The following is a 14318-nucleotide window of genomic DNA, read 5'->3' on the forward strand; positions in this document are numbered from 1 at the left end:
ATTTGAGTATAGGAGCAGGGAGATCTTACTGCAGTTGTACAGGGCCTGAGTGAGGCCTCACCTGGAATATTATGTTCAGTTTTGGTCTCCGAATCTGAGGAAGGACGTTCTTGCTATTGAGGGAGTGCAGCAAAGCTTCACCAGACTAATTCCAGGGATGGCTGGACTGTCATATAAGGAGAGACTGGATCAACTGGGCCTTTATTCACTGGAGTTTAGAAGGATGAGAGGGGATCTCATAGAAATGTACAAGATTCTGATGGGACGGGACAGGTTAGATACGGGAAGAATGTTCCCGATGTTGGGGAAGTCCAGAACCAGGGGACATAGTCTTAGGAAAAGGGGTAGACCATTTAGGACTGAGATGAGGAGAAACTTCTTCACTCAGAGAGTTGTTAACCTGTGGAATTCTCTACCGCAGAGTTGTTGATGCCAGTTCATTGGATATATTCAAGAGGGAGTTAGATATGGCCCTTGCGGCTAAAGGGATCAAGGGGTATGGAGAGAAAGAAGGAAAGGGGTACTGATCATATTGAATGGTGGTACAGGCTCGAAAGGGCTGAATGGCCTACTCCTGCACCGATTTTCTATGTTTCTAGGCAGCTGAAGGCACACCGCATTTGGTGAACATCGGGGAGGCACAAGATGCCAGAATTGGAGGAGCGCAGAGATCTCGGGGGGGGGGGGGCTGTAGGAGATTACAGAGATAGGGAGGGGTGAGGCCGTGGAGCGATTTTAAAATGAGAATGAGAATTTTGAAATATCGGCAGGAAGAAAAATAACAGGCAAGCTTCTCTTAGCTGTCTCGGGTATCGGAAGTAATTTGGGAGCACTTTTTAAAAAATTTCAATATGCACTGTCCAGCACTGTGCTGGGTGGGGGATGGGGAACTGCAGCTTTACTGTATCTCTGCACAACAAAGAAGCTCATTCTGAAGTTCCATCAATACTCAGCAAGGTGAATTGACCAGGCTTTAATCAATATGCGTCGCTTACAGTCATCAATCAATGACTTGCTGAACAATTTTCCTGGTATCACATTACCAAAATTGGTTTTGTTGCTCAGATAATGAGCCTAAAAGCTGGAAGCAGTGAGGATTGATGTGGTTCTTCTATTTTTCAAGGGTAGTCAATGTAACTGGTATCAGATTTTGCTCAGCTGACATCCTCCAGCAATCATTGTCTAATGTTGCTGTATCAGCTCAGCCATCTAGGTCACTGGTGGAGTGACGAGCCAATATCGACAACTGATGCCTATATACATCTGAACAACACGTTAGTTATAGGACTGATGCACATTTCTCTCCCAGCTCCCCACATGCCCTCTCCAAGCTCAGCTTGTCCTCCATCGACCCTGTTCCCACCAAACTGCTGACTGCCCAACTTCCCTTCCTGGCCCCATGTTAGTGGATTTGTTAACAGCTTTCTCTCCCCTCAGGTACTGCTCCTCCCTCTCCTTCAAATCTGCCCTCATCATTCCCTCCTCAAAAGTCCCACCGTTGATCCGTCAGTCCTCGTAAAATACCGCCCTAACTCCAACCATCCTTTCCTCTCCAAAGTACTTGAACATTCTGTCGCCTCCCAAACCCGTGTCCATATTTCCCACAATTCCATGTTTGAACCAATCCAATCAGGGTTCTCCCCCCGCCACAGCACTGAAACGGACCTTATCAAAGTCACAGAAGATCCTATGTAACTGTGACCGTGGTGAACTATCCCTCCTCGTCCTTCTCGACAGGTCTGCAGCCTTTCACACAGTTGACCACTCCATCCTCCTTTAATGTCTCTCCTCCGTTGTCCAGCTGGGTGGGACTGCACTCGCCGAGTTCCATTCTTATCTGTCCAGTCATTGCCAAAGAATCACCTGCAACGGCTTCTCTTCCCACTCCCGCATCGTTAACTCTGATGTCCCCCAAGGAAAATCCTTGGCCCCCTCCTATTTCTCACCTACATGCTGCCCCTTGGTGACATCATCGAAAACACAGCATCAGTTTCCATATGTACGCTGATGACACCCAGCTCTACCTCACCACCACTTCTCTCAACCCCTCCACGGTCTCTATATTGTCAGACTGCTTGTCCAACATCTAGTAATGGATGAGTAAAGATTTCCTCCAATTAAATATTGGGTAGACCGAATTTATTGGGGTGAATTTTAATCCCCAAAATAAGGGGTGTGGGTCAGGTGGGAAGTAAAATTGTTAAGAATCTGAAACAAGAACCCAAACCGCCTCAAACATACCCACTTCCAGTTTAAAAATCTATCGATCTCTGTCTTGAATTTACTCAAAGACTGAGCCTCTGGGGTAGAGAATTCCAAAGATTCACCACACTCTGAGTGAAGAAGTTCTCCTCATCTCAGTCCTAAATGGCCGACCCCTTATTCTGAGACTGTGACCCCTGGTTCTAGACTCCCCAGCCCATGGGAAACATCCTCCCTGCATCTACCCTGTCAAAACCTGTAAGAAATGTGTATGTTTTAATGAGATCGCCTCTCATTCTTCTAAACTCGAGAGAATATAGGCCTAGTCTACTCAATCTCTCCTCATAAGACAATCTCCCCATCCCAGGAATCAGTCTGGTGAACCTTCGTTGCACTCCCTCTATGGCAAGTATATCCTTCCTTAGGTGAGGAGACCAAAACTGTACACAATACTCCAGGTGTGGTCTCACCAGGGCCCTATATAATTGCAGCAAGATGTCTTTACTCTTATACTCAAATCCTCTTGTAATAAAGGCCAACATACCATTTGCTTTCTTAATCACTTGCTGTTAACTTTCAGTGATTGGTGTACAAGGACACCCAGGTCCCTCTGAACACCACCATTTAAAAAGTACTCTGCTTTTCTATTTTCCCTTCCAAAGTAGATAACTTCCACATTTCTCCGCATTATATGCCATGTTCTTGCTCTAGGAGGTGGTTCAGTCGTTGAAAGCTTTTAAGGAGGCTGCGTGTTTCTATTTGTGTTTTTATTCTTAGCCCATGATGGCCGGGTTTCCCGGGCCTTGGAAAAGTCAGCAGGTAAAAGCGGGGGAAGAAGGGCCGGATCCATCAGGTAAGTGCCTTTACAGCAATGCTTGTGGGCCAGGAGCAGGAGTGTTTCCCCTGGGCCCAGCAAGCTTATCTGTAAACACCCCCCCACCTTCACGATCACCCCTCGACCACTCCCATCACCGACCCTCCCCGCGCCCCCCCCCTCCATCACTGAGCCACGATCTCTGACTTCCCCCCGACATCCCCAGCTCTCCCCCGATCTCCAACCCCCCCTCCAATCTCTCCCCAACTCGCCCGATCTCTGAAACCCCAGCAATGGCCCAGAAATTGTGGTCGGAGGCTTCCTGTGTTTGGATGCCTCCGACCAACATTGTTTTACCAAAGTACCCGATGGTCCCGGAGGAACACAGACTTGCTCTCTGAGACCTAGCTGTGCAGTCCAGCGTAGGGGCCCACATATTGCAGCATATGTGCATCCTGGGATCAGATGGGTCAGACCACCCAATCAAATGGCGTATTCCCATTCACAGTAATAGTAAGTTCCGTTTGTGTGGAGATCACTGTTTCTATCAACGGGAGACCCCCAAAAACACAAACATTTTAAATAAATAAGAAAATCACTTCACATATTTAAAATTAATTGAAATTGAATTTAATTAAATGTTTTAGACAAAAAATAATTTTTTTGAAGGTTTTTAACATGTTTTAGGGGTGCAAAAAACTTACCTTGATAACATTTTCTTTTTCTATCTTATAAAATTCTTGTACTGATAAAAGAAGGCTGTTCTCCCTCTTTAACCAGGTATAAGAGTTTGAAGGACGTTTGCTGGGCAGGAATTGGGTAAAAATCTCCACGCGCGAATGTCCTTCTCCCGGGGATGCGTTGAACAAAATGACTTTTGACAGTTCGCAAGTGCCGAATTTCGGAGCATGCACATCGTGCGCCGAGAACCGGCACATGAGGCCTCTACGGGTGTGTGTGTACATAGAGACCGCGATTTTTGACGCATTATCTCCCCGACCTCCAACCCCCAACAATCTCTCCTCGACCCCCTGAAGTCAAACCCCCCCACCCCGATCTCTCCTCGACCCCCTGAACTTCACCCCCTGATCTCTCCCCCAACCCCCTGAACTCTGACCCCTCTCCAATCTCGCCCCAACCCCCTGAACTCCAAACCCCCTCCCCAATCTCTCCCCAACCCCCTGAAGTCAAATACCCCCTCCCCAATCTCTCCCTGGCCCCCTGAACTCCAACCCCCCCTCCCCAATCTCTCCCCGACCCCCTGAATTCCAACCCCCCCTCCCCGATCTCTCCCCGACCCCCTGAACTCCACCCCGCTGATCTCTCCCCGACCCCCTGAACTCCGACCCCTCTCCAATCTCTTCCCAACCCCCTGAACTCCAACCCCCTCCTCTCCCCGATCCCATCGATCTCCTACCCTCCTCCGATCAGCCCTGTTCCCCCATCGATCTCTCCCCGCCCCCCCCGCTGCGAGATCGAGCCCTCGTGCTCCCTCCACCACTCCCCACGATCTCCTCCCGCATGAACCACAAAATGTGCGGAACTCCTCCCTCCCTCTCCAAAACACCGTGCCAGTGAATATCATCCTCATTGTCTGATCCCCGCCACAAACTGCATTCCCTCTCTCTGGCAACTGCCTGAAACTCTTCGCAACCGTGGCGCCCTATTTGACCCTGAGCAAAACTTCCGACCCCATATTCTCTCCATCACCAAGAGCGCCTCTGTAACGTCGTCAGTCTCCGTCCCTGCCTCAGCCTACCTGCTGCTGAAACCCTCACCCATGCCTTTGTTACCTCTAGACTTAACTATTCCAATACTTTCCTGGCCAGCCTCCTACCTTGCACCCTCTTAAGTTCATCCAAAAATGTGCTGCCTGTATCTAACTCATACCAAGTCACATTCACCCATGACCCCAGTGCTCGCTGACCTACATTGGCTCCATGTCCAGCAACACCTCAATTTTATCATTCTCACCATTGTGTTCAAATCCCTCCATGGCCTCACTCCTCCCTCTCTCTGTAATCCCCTCCAGCCCCACACCCTCCGAGATCTCCAATTCTGACCTCTTGCACACTCCCGATTTCATGGCTCCACCATTGGCAGACATGCTTCAGCTGCCTGGGCCCCAAGCTCTGATGCTATTTAATGCAAGTCATTGTTGTTTTTGTTGCTTGAAGCATTATCTATACACTCAGGATCACTGGGTTCCCACGAGTGTACTAAATCTGGTGAAAATAATGCAGTGCACACCTGTGCAGAGAACAACAACAACTTGCATTGATATAGTGCCTTTAACATAGTCAGGAGAGGCACAGGAAAACAAAATGGACAATGAACTAAGTAAGGAAATATTAGGAGGGCTGACCAATAGCTTTGGCATAGAGGTAGGTTTTGAGCAGGGTTCTTAAAGGAGAAGCGGGGGGAAAGAGAGGCAGAAGGGTTTAGGGAGGGAATTCCAGAACATAGCATCTAGCCGGCTGAAGGCACGGCCGCCAATGTTGAGACAGAGGGGGGAGGCGAGGGAGGTAACAAGATGCCAGGGTCAGTGAGATGGAGAGTTCAGTGGGGGTTGCAGGGGGTGGATATTGTAGGGCTGGAGCAGGTTATGGAGATCGAAGAGGTGAAGCTATGAAGAGAATTAAATCGGAGGATGAGAATTTTAAATTGAAGGCATTGTAGGACCGGGAGCCAATCTCAATCAGCAAGGACAACAACTTGTATTTATATAGCGCCTTTAATGTAGTACAACGTTCCAAGGCACTTCACAGAAGTGTTTTAAGACAAAACAAATAAACTTGACACCAAGAAGAAATTACGGCAAAGAGGTCGGTTTTAAGGAGTGTCTTGAAGGAAGAAAGAGAGGTAGAGAGGCGGAGAGGTTTAGGGAGGGAGTTCCAGAGCTTGGGGCCCAGGCAACAGAAGGCACGGCCACCGATGGTGGAGCAATTATAATCAGGGATGCACAGGAGGGCAGAATTTGAGGAGCGCAGACATCTCAAGGGGAGGTTACAGAGATAAGGACAGGGAAACAGGACCACAACAGTTGCCCTGGTCTCAGTCTGCTGCAGGCCCTCAGACCAGCCCCGAGCTTCTCGCCAATCGCTCTGGCACCAGGCCTGACGAAGGGACGAAGCCAGATAGGGAAAAACAGCAGAGTTTTGGGTGAGCTGAAATTGATGGAGGGTGGAGGATGGGAGGCTGGCCAGGAGAGCATTGGAATAATTGAGTCTGGAAGTGACAAAGACATGGATGAGGGTTACAGCAACAGATGGTTGTGGCAGGCGTGGATGGAGACGATGTTGTGGAGTGTGGCAGCAAAGGGCCCTTGTGATGGAACAGAGATTGGGCCAGAAACTTGTGGTCAAATAAGACGCCAAGGTTGCAACCAGTCTGGTTCAACCCAAGGCAGTGACAGGGGAAGCTGATAGAGACGGCAATGAACTGGAAATAGTGCACTGAGTGACTGAAGGGGGAATCCTGAGAGTAATGTGATATGACTGCAGCCCAAGTGACAAGCGGTACTGCCTGCAACAGGTGAGGTGCCAGACAACGAGATTGGCGAGTGGTTCGGGGCTGGTCTGAGACCAGGGCAACTGTTGAGGTCAGTCCTACCTGCTCCCGGCACTGTCAGGTAACAGGGTTTAGAACATCACCATGCGCACCACTGGCCCTACACTTCCTGTGTAGTTCCATTGCTGCTGTAAAATTATACTTTAAATCGGTTCAAAAATTTCAGTTAGCTTCTTGGTTTTATCTCACAGTATTATTGGAACTCCCTCCTAAATCTCTCCAACTCTCTTTAATCCTTTATGACGCTCCTTAAAACCTACCTCTTTGACCAAGCTTTTGGTCACCTGTTCTAACATCTCATCATGTGGCCTGGTGTCAAATTTTGTTTGATAACATAACATAAGAAATAGGAGCAGGAGTCGGCCATTTGGCCCCTTGAGCCTGCTCCACCAGTCAATAAGATCATGGTTGATCCGATCATGGACTCAGCTCCACTTCCCGGCCTGTTCCCAATAACCCTTCACTCCCTTATCTTTCAAAAATCTGTCTATCTCCATCTTAAATATATTCAATGACCCAGCCTCCACAGCTCTCTGGGGCAGAGAATTCCACAGATTTACAACCCTCTTAGAGAAGAAATTCCTCCTCATCTCAGTTTTAAATGGATGGCCCCTTATTCTTAAACTATGCCCTCTAGTTCCAGATTCCCCCACGAGGGGAAACATCCTCTCTGCATCTACCTTGTCGAGCCCCCTCAGTATCATATGTGTTTCAACAAGATCACCCCTCATTCTTCGAAACGCCAATGAGTACAGGCCCAACCTGCTCAACCTTTCTTCATAAGTCAACTCTTTCATCTCAGGAATCAACCTAGTGAACCTTCTCTGAACTGCCTCCAATGCAAGTATATCCCTCCTTAAATATGGAGACCAAAACTGTATGCAGTACTCTGGGTGTGGCCTCACCAATACCCTGTACAGTTGTAGCAGGACTTCTCTGCTTTTATACTCTATCCCCCTTGCAATAAAGGCCAACATTCCATTTGCCTTCCTGATTACTTGCTGTACCTGCATACTAACTTTTTGTGTTTCATGCACAAGGACCCCCAGGTCTCTGTACTGCAGCATTTTGTAATCTCTCTCCATTTAAATAATAATCTGCTTTTCTATTTTTTCTGCCTCACACTTTCCCACATTATACTCTATTTGCCAAATGTTTACTTAGCCTATCTATATTCCTTTGCAGATTCTGTGTCCTCCTCATTGCTTGCTTTCCCACCCATCTTTGTATCATCGGCAAACTTGGCTAAATTACACTTGGTCCCTTCATCCAAGTCATTAATACAAATTGTAAATAGTTGAGGACCCAGCACCGATCCCTGTGGCACCCCAACTGGAAAATTACCCATTTATCCCGACTCTCTGTTTTCTGTTAGTTACTAATCCCTCTATCCACGCTAATATATTACCCCCAACCCCGAGTACTATTTCTTTAGCAATAGTGATTGTTTTAAGTTACCCCTCCCTATAACCCCTTGATTATCTATCATTGAGATGGTTTTAGTGTCTTCTACCGTGAAGGCTGATACAAAATATGTGTTCAAAGTCCCTGTTCGGCATTATTAATTCCCCAATCTCATCCTCCAAAGGACCAACGTTTACTTTAATGACCCTCTTCCTTAGTATATACCTGTAGAAGCTCTTTACCATCTGTTTTTATATTTCTTGCTAGTTTACTCTCATAATCCATCTTCTCTCTCTTTATTATTTTTTTTTATTGTCTTTTGCTGGTTTTTAAAATGGCCAAATCCTCTGGCCTCCCACTAATCTTGGCAACATTGTACGCCATTGTTTTAAATTTAATACCACGCTTTACTTTCCTTCGCACTGGAATATATTTTCGTTGCGAGTTATGAAATGTTAGCGCGAATGTTCCCTCCAAGAATCACTTGTCACTCAGGGTCGGTCTATACATCAATACGGTTTATTACACCGGCGGGGTGATGTAGCAACTGGTGGGTCCAGGTACCTCTCTCCACCGAACAAAGGGTTTCATGGATTTTTATGTTTTACAGCAGTTTACTACAGTTATATCAACCCATTTCGGATGGACACTATCCAATCATATTGATTATAGATTACATATAGATTCAAATAGACCAATAGAAGTAGTCTCTAACCATTATGTGACTGCGTGATTATCTCATGTGTTACTAAGGGTTATTTATGGTCTTGTGGCGTGGTCTGGGCACCCCCCCCCCCTTATCTTACTGTCCTTGGGTGCTGTCTTTGGGCAATCTCCTTATCTTAGTCCTGTTACAGAGTTGTATTGTTCTAACATGAACCAGGACATCTCGTCTGGGGCCTATTAGCCCGTTGATTTGGAACATCTGCAGAGCTCATGTGTATCCCTGCATGAGAAAACAGCAATTATCAGTAACTAAGAATGCAGCCTCTTTCTGCGAGCTGAAATCCCTTGGGGCTTTACTAAACCACAAGTCGCCATCTTTCTACATTTTACACACGCATTTAATACTACAATTACATATTTCGTTCAAATATCTATGCTATAGGTGCCGCTGCCCTAGGAGAAAATTTTTCTCGATAACAATCCCTCCTTTTGGTAAAGGGGCTAGTCCTAGCCCCCTGAAACCGACACCAATTTATATGTTATGTTTGTGTATCACCCGGTACTCCCTGCTTCGACGTGCTGGCCAGTCATGCGATTTCAGGAGTCCCAGTTGTTTTAGATCAAATTAATATAGTTCGAATCACCCCTTTCGCCTGTCACGTGAACTTCCTTGCTTATCTGAGCTCTGGTGTTAAACCTCCGTTGTTGTGCATAATATCTGCAGGACCGGCAAGCCATGACTCCCTATGCTAACGCTAGGGCTTGCTGTATTTCAACCAGTATATGTGATATAATTTGAATCCAGGGGTGGATGTTAACATTCATCCCCCAGTTCCAAACCCTCCTCCACCAACTCTCATCCTGCAGCTCTGTGTCGGTGTCTTTCTCCAGTATCTCAATCTTTGTCCATAGTTGGTGGTAGAGTTTAACAGACTGTCCGACTCTAAGTCTTAGTTCCCTTAGTACTTCCGCTAAATGGGAAACAGGGGCCTGTTCTGGCTCGTCATAGTCCTGCAGGTGATCATGGAGCTGATTGGTGGTGCCGTCTAACTTGGATAATGTGAGCTTGCCCTATAGTAACGGGTCGTAGGGGTGTAAAGCAGAAGTTTGGTTGCGGGATCTGGCATTGTAAGCCGTTATACTGATATGAGTGTTCCGTGGTGGAGACACAGTATCTCCCTTTGCCTCCGTACCCAGCCCGGGCAAAATGTGTAGGGGCAGGTACTATTTCCAGAATGCATCCATCGGTTCGATTAAAACCACACTCATCTAATTCTCCCTGTCCCACCGGGTGGGGGCACACCGTGATCTCGCCCCTTTGTTTGCACCCTGTCAGGGAGACGCCGTATAGCGTGTTATCTCTACGGATAGCGGAGTCTGCGGTTAAGTAGTTTCGGAGGGAGGCATTGTCGCATACGACCCCGATATTCTCCAGTTGATAAAGGGGAAATGGACCTGAGTCACGTGTGACTATAGGGATCTTTAAGACGATCCCCACTCCCACAGCTTTGCCCATCTGGCAGTTTGGAATCGCTGGGTATACTCTGGTTAGTCCCTTCAGAGTGCAGTTATCCAGTGTCCCTTTCAGCTTGGTTAGCTGAGCCAGATGTGAGCTGTCTATCCAGTCTGGTACCTCCCCCCTTTGGATCTGATCGAGGTTGTGTCGTATCTGTCCCACCATCCACAGACCATAAGCGTGACAGAGTTGCCCTTGTCAGAGCTTTCCGGCATCATCCTTTTCTCTGTCAATTAGACGATTAATGTGTCTCTATTATTGAAATTCCATCGAACTGTATCTCCATGCATTCCCTTCCTAGGTCGGCTTGGTCTGTCTGATTCTGCTCTGCCTGCTCTAACAGTTCCTCATTATCTCTTTAAGTTGTTCCACCTTTTCATTCAGCCCTTGTATATCCAGTGAGTTTACTCTGGAGGTCCCGGTATTAAAGCCGGTAGCAGCGTCATTAATTATTCCCCTCTTATGCCTATGCACCTGCTCTTGTCCTCAGAATCTACTGGCCCCCATGGCATCGGCAGCCTGCTGCATTACAACCTTACTTAATACACTATACACCTTCCTTGCCTGTTCTGTACAATATTCCGGCATCAGTATGCCTGAAACATTGATCAGAACAGGCACAATTTCCTGCTTAATATTATGCGTTAAAATAAGTTCTGTCCTTGCTCCAGTCTTTGGCTGCTAGGATACATATTTCATCAGTTAAATCAAACAAGATCCCATAGTTCGGGTAAGTGTATCTTTCCTGCATTTGCTGCATCCCCCGTAGTCCATCCAGGTTATCAGATGCTTGTATGAGTGTCGAGATCCCTAGTATCATGCTGCAGAACTGAAGTGGCCACTGTGATTCCACCTCGGTGAGTGTTTTATCTGCAAATTTTAAACAGATAGCCTGGTCATCACCAGGTGTTAGGTTCTGGTCTACTCATCTTTTATCCATGCATGTCGAGGTCACTCTGTGAAATCGGAGATAAGGGTTAGGTTGGGTTTGTGGACTACACGTACCCACCATGGGGTACATTGGCTCTATTGCCATAGGTGATGGTGCTATGGCTGCGCACTGCACTATCCGTCTGGTCCCGTTTTTTAAAAATCTCTTCCAGCTTATTTATCTTAGCTTTTAACTCTTGAATTTGTTTTGTTTGAGTATCTATTTCTTTATTTGTATCAGGCGAGTATTATTACATAGGCCAGTTCTATTTTTTTTTATCCTGACTATCCCACCATTTCCTTTATCTGTCAGGTGAGTCTTTATTCTATTAAGAAATCCAAATTAATAATGTCCAGTATAAAACACCTGTCAATGGAAAGGGTTAACTCTTTTACAGGTTTGTAAGAAGGCCTGATGTCATTACGTGACTTCGCGTAATCATCCGAAAAATTTTTTAAAGTCTTTGTGTCTTCAAAACTTGCTTAGAAATTAGGAATCCGTTAAAACAGCAGAAATCATTAGTAAAGCCGTCATAATAAAAATCTTCTCATCAGGAAAGACAGCATTTTAGATTAAACTTCAATTTTTTCTTAACTTCTAATTCAAGTACTTGCCAAAGATTTTTTCTTAATTGATTTAAAACGAGACCAAACATTTTTAATAGCTATTTTGTTTACTGAAATCCAATTTTCACACAAGCTGTATACATTCCAACATTTCGGGGGTTTTTTACGGTCCCGTTCACTGGGCAAATTCCCAGTTTTTATTTCTGTGCTGAGTTCGCATAGCTTAGATCTTTTCTCCTCGTTATTTTCAAAACCCTCCTGCTTGTTTAGACTGTTCGGGACTTTTCTTGATAAACAACGTCTATTTTGCAAATCTTTTCAAACTGCAGTGAAACTTTTTCGTAATTTAAAATCATTATCAATGGAGAGTGTTTTTTACCTCTTCCAAACTTTTTTTCAATTAAACCGATATCTTTTTCACAGCCAATATCAACTAGTATTTCCTTCGGAAAACTTTTTTTTTTCAGCACCTATTTAGTACGTTACGTCTTTTTTTTCAGATCTCCTTTCTTCAAATTAGGTTTTGTATTTTACACAGAGGGCTCGTGTCTCGGTAAATTTGTTAATTTAAAATCATCAGACAATCGAAGACACTTTCTCTTGCAAATTCGTTCAATTTGTTTTCTTTCAAGGTTGCGTCTTTATCTTTTTTTTTGTCTTTTCCTTAGCTAGAACAGAGTCTAGCACGTAGCCTTTGAGGGCTGCTTTTCGTTATCTCAAATGTTCCAGTTTCAAGGCCGTTACAATGTCCTTTTTTCTAAACTGCTAAAGCTTGCCGTTTTATCATCAGATTTAATTTCATATTTTTTTAGTTGGAATCTATCTCGGTATTTTGCTGTGCCTTCTCTTAATATCTCAAAATCCCAATTCAAATTTTGTAATGCCAATCTTTTATTTAAAACTCTTTTTACTGAGCTAGAAGCTTTCGCGTCAATGTTTTACACAAAGGGAAATGGGAGCGTACTTCCCCAGCCCGCAATCTCGAGAGACCCACACAGGCTTTTTTTTAAAAGCATTCTTTATCTCATTCCCAGACTAAATTTATGTCTTTCAACCCAATGTAATCAATGATTGCGGGTTTTCTTTCGACAAGTAAGTGAGCGTGTCAAATGAATTTTTTTTTAAAACCACCGGGACCATGTATTTTTTATCTTTTGCTCAACAAACCTATATCCTTTGGCCATTTCCTAGCTCTGTAACATATCATCCGAATAAATCCACACCTGCATTTCTAACTTAAAACTTCCTACACACAGGACAACACTAAAAAGGGTTAAAAAAAACTTTCACTCTGTCTGAAAAAGTGGGTGGAGCTAAAACAGACAGCTCCACCACTTTTCCAAACAGGCTTTCAGACACATGAAAAATTCATTCCGCAGTCAAAAAATCACACAAGCACTCTCACTCAAAGACAGACATTCACAAAAGTCTCTCTTCATTCAACAAAGCTTATTGTTTGGCCGGCTGTATTACTTTCTTTTGTTTCTCCGCCAGGTGGCGGGTAAGGGACCTTTCTGGCCCCCACTCGAGTTTTGTTGTTATACTGACCATTTTTAGAACTTGGTATAGTTAGAGATCTAACTCTCAGAGGTCCACCTTCACCAGCGTGACTTGTAGGAGGCTGTTTCTATCCACTGTCAGGTTACGAATCTGCTATTGCACAAACTTGCGCAATTCCTAAAATGCGTATAAGCAATTCCCGCAGACCTCTATACATCCCCTAACGGCTACCTACTACCGTTTTGCCTGTTGGTTCAACCCTCTTTACAGGTCGGATATTGCGTCGGCCTCCGGACACCGCCTGCTCCCTTCCCCCCGGGATCTACTGCCAATACTCACCCAGATTCTCCAGGGGTGTCCCAACGGCCTCTGCAATATCCTGTTCATGACGCCATTGTTAGCGTGAATGTACCCTCCAAGGATCACTCGTCACTCTGGGTTGGTCCATACGTCAAAGCGGTTTATTATGCCGGCAGGGAGATGAAGCAACTGGTGGGTCCAGGTACCTCTCTCCGCCGAACAAAGGATTTCATGGATTTTTAGATGTTTTACAACAGTTTACTACAGTTACATCAGCCCATTTTGGCCAGACACTATCCAATCATATTGATTATAGATTACATATAGATTCAAATACACCAAGAGAAGTAGTCTCTAACCATTATGTGACTGCGTGATTATCTCATGTGTTACTAAGGGTTATTCATGGTCTTGTGGCGTGGTCTGGGCCCCCCCCACCCCCGCGCTTATCTTACTGTCCTTGGGTGCTGTGTTTGGGCAGTCTCCTTATCTTAGTCCTGTTACAGAGTCGTATTGTTATAACATGAACCAGGACGTCTCGTCTGGGGCCTATTAGCCCATTGATTAGGAACATCTGCAGAGCTCATGTGTATCCCTGCGTGAGAAAACAGCAATTATCAGTAACTAAGAATGCAGTCTCTTTCTACTGGCTGAAATCCCTTGGGGCTTTGCTAAACAACAAGTAGCCATCTTTATACATTTTACACATGCATTTAATACTACAATTACATATTTCATTCTAACGTCTATGCTACAGGTGCCGTTGCCCTAGGGGAAAATCTTTCTCTATAACATGAAATATCTCTTTAAATGTTTGCCACTGTTCATCAGCCGTCTTTACTTTCCTGT

The sequence above is a fragment of the Pristiophorus japonicus genome, chromosome 11 (assembly GCF_044704955.1).
Source record: "Pristiophorus japonicus isolate sPriJap1 chromosome 11, sPriJap1.hap1, whole genome shotgun sequence".
NCBI classification, from domain to species: Eukaryota; Metazoa; Chordata; class Chondrichthyes; family Pristiophoridae; genus Pristiophorus; species Pristiophorus japonicus.